The 3,323-nt window shown below is 55.9% G+C and overlaps 1 pseudogene; it reads right to left on the bottom strand.

The window, feature by feature from the left end:
* Positions 1 to 1,837, bottom strand: part of LOC121878611 — a pseudogene marked incomplete at its 3' end in the record, with an annotated part of 4,026 nt that extends 2,189 nt beyond the window's left edge.
* Between the last annotated feature and the right edge of the window lie 1,486 nt (positions 1,838 to 3,323).

Raw genomic sequence — 3,323 nt, 5'->3', positions numbered from 1 at the left:
ACCACCAAGATCTGCACCAGTGGCGGCTCCAGGGCGGCCCACGCCGAAACCCTTCAGCGCTCACCACTGCGACCCTCCTACTCACCAGGGCTTCGAGACCTCGCCTTGAGAGCGAGGCCGGTAGTACGCCCGGCGGTCGAGTATCGGGAGAATGCTTGAGCGCCATACCATTTTAAGGGCTAGTTGCTTCGGCAGGTAAGTTGTTACACACTCCTTAGCGGATTCCAACTTCCATGGCCACCGTCCTGCTGTCTATAGCAACCAACGCCTTTCAATGGGATCCGAATGAGCATTCATTTAGGCCCCTTAACTCGACGTTTGGTTCATCCCACAGCGCCAGTTCTGCTTACCAAAAGTGGCCCACTAGATACTCAGATTAGTCGCCGGAGCTTCATCCCTACAAGCAAGCTCGGCATCTCACCCATTTAAAGTTTGAGAATAGGTTGAGGACGTTCCGTCCCCAAGACCTCTAATCATTCGCTTTACCGGATGAAATTCACCCTGCGAGTTCCAGCTATCCTGAGGGAAACTTCGGAGGGAACCAGCTACCAGATGATTCGATTAGTCTTTCGCCCCTATACCCAGCTCCGACGATCGATTTGCACGTCAGAATCGCTACGGACCTCCACCAGAGTTTCCTCTGGCTTCATCCTGGCCAGGCATAGTTCACCATCTTCCGGGTCCCAACATATATGCTCATGGTACTTGCCGACTGCCCGCGAGCCTGCCCCGGTGCGCCTCCGCCGTTTACCGACGGCCCGCTTCCGGGGACGGACAGCACCGCGGCGTCTTGGCAAGTCCCGGGCCTGCGCCCTATGTCTCGACTATCGCCTGACGACTTCCACTCACACGCAACGTCCAGAGATTTGGGACTACCTCATGAGTCAACAAGGGCAGGCGAAGCCGTGAGGCAGCCGAAGTCAGGATTGCTCAAGACGACCGGAGAGCTTCATATAGCGTTTCGGCGCCCGTCACTTATTTCGCCTTTTGGGTTTAGTGAGCCCATTGACTTGCACATGTTAGACTCCTTGGTCCGTTTTCAAGACGGTCGGGATCGACCTTTTGCACACACCGCTGAGAAAACCGCCGCCGAAGCGGCGCGGCAGTGTTTTCTCGACGACCGTCAGCAGCCAGGACACCGGTGGCGCCCCCTGTCGCGGGTCTCCCCAGACGAGCTGAGAGAGAGTCGGCGGCGCGGTACCAGTCCGACCGGGCCTTCGACGTCCCCGGCAACGGGTCGCGGTGACCTACTACGAGGCGAAATACGCCCGCCGACGCCAGCGTGAGTGGGGGCGCGCCCAAACATTTTTGGGTCGCTCAATTACAACACCCCACCCAGCCGACAGCCGACGAGCTGAATCCCCTCAGTTCGACCTTCGAGTTTCCACCCGTTTGGCTCTTAACGGTTTCACGTACTCTTGAACTCTCTCTTCAAAGTTCTTTTCAACTTCCCCTCACGGTACTTGTTCGCTATCGGTCTCGTGGTCATATTTAGCCTTAGATGGAGTTTACCACCTGCTTTGGGCTGCACTTTCAAGCAACCCGACTCTACAGAGAGGCCCTTTCCGACCGTCCCATCTGTACCCTCACGGGCGCCGCCATACGGGCCTGTCACCCTCCATGGGCAGTGGCCGCTTTCAAGCTTGACTTAGACGGTATGGGACGGCGTGCTGGACCCTCTGAAACGCAACACCCCTCGTGCCCGAAGACATCGAGGTTATGCGCTGGGCTTTTCCCGGTTCAGTCGCCCTTACTAAGGGAATCCCTGTTGGTTTCTTTTCCTCCGCTTATTAATATGCTTAAATTTGGCGGGTAGCTCTCTCCTACTACGAGGTCGATCGTGGTCTCATCATCCTTAGGGGGAACAAGTTCCCCAACCACGAAGCGGAAGACGCTCTGCCACCGACTTTCTTCACCACCGACATTACCAGGCAGGAAGGTTTGAGGGGCTTGTCGCGGGGGTACCAGCGGCCATGGCGCCGGCACTCCCACCCCTGACTCCGTTCCTTCTCATTGAGTGGTAAATAGCCAATAGGAAAAGTGTTCCAGCAGAACATCTCTCGCAGAGTCATATACACACACAGTTTTAATGCATATACGCTCGTGTTCCGCCCTTACTCGGCCGCACCTTTGCCGCTTAAACTTTGACCTCTTTCCCCGTTCCCGCATGCCACAGCAGTGGCACTTGTTTATCCGGAGAAAGAGAGCGAGAGTCGCAGTATTAATTGGCGTGAGCGGCCTTTCCGGCTGCAGAACTAGTGCTCTATCCCGGCGAGCGCCGTTATGAGGCGCAACACCGTCTTTAACGCGTTTAGAGAGAACTCCCCCTGCCTCCCTCCCAGTCATGAGATAGACGTGGACTCGTGGCGAACTCTCAAAGAGAACGCCCACACCGCGTCTGACCGTGGGAGAGGGTGGAGGAGCGCGTGAGGAAGAGCACGGCGTCACCCAAGCATTCTCATCTCTCTGCCTGCACCACTACATGGTAGACTGCGGGCCCAGGCGCACTCATCAATTTAGGTTCCACTGCAATGCATGCCAAGCACTCTTTTCGAGGTGATAGACGAAATTCCGGCGGGGCTTACTTAAAAGATATCCGACCCGGTTTCGTTTCCTCTTCGTGGGATGGAGTGCCTCTTAGAACATGTGCAGCATCAGCCATGAGCGGCCGACGGCCATTCGTGTCTCTGTGGACAGCAGGCAAAAGAGCGCCGCCTCCAGTTATATGCGAGGGCGACAACTGTCGCTTTGTTGTGGTTGAATGTGGGTGCGCCAAGTCCATGGACTTGCTAGTGATAGGCTTGCTTGTTTTTAAGGGCACGCCTCGCGCAAGGCGCGGGCGATTAAACCCCAAGGCGGAAGCTCGGTTCGGGTTACCCTCGTGTCGGGGAGACAGTCAGCAGGCACCGAACTCGCAGCACCCGATGGATGTATATTTCCGACCCTCGTAGAGGAGTGGCGGCGACAAGCTCATATGGCTGCCGCCGCCAATATAGCGCTCAACTTGTCGATGTATCTGCGGGTTCTTGCGATTCATATACCGATACGTAAGCCAGCTATGGCCTCTAATCAGACTCCACTTGTTGAGTATCCTGCTAAGAGCGTATTTGCCATTTGGTCTTTATGACTAACCATCACAGTTCAGCCCTGTAATGAAAGGGTTTACACATAGCCTGCTTCAGGGTTTGGCTTGCTGACGTTAAAAGAGTGGACACTTGAATTTCACTCTTTTTTGGTCAAGAGGCTTATTCGCCGGTAGTAAGGAACGGACGGGCAGCCGTCCAAAGCCCCGTCCGTCCTCCTCCTCCGGTCTTCGCGCTCTC

Source organism: Homarus americanus, unplaced genomic scaffold (assembly GCF_018991925.1).
Source record: "Homarus americanus isolate GMGI-L3 unplaced genomic scaffold, GMGI_Hamer_2.0 scaffold47526, whole genome shotgun sequence".
Lineage (NCBI taxonomy): Eukaryota > Metazoa > Arthropoda > Malacostraca > Decapoda > Nephropidae > Homarus > Homarus americanus.
Note: the sequence above shows the minus strand (reverse complement) of the source record. Positions and strands in the feature narration are given on the sequence as shown.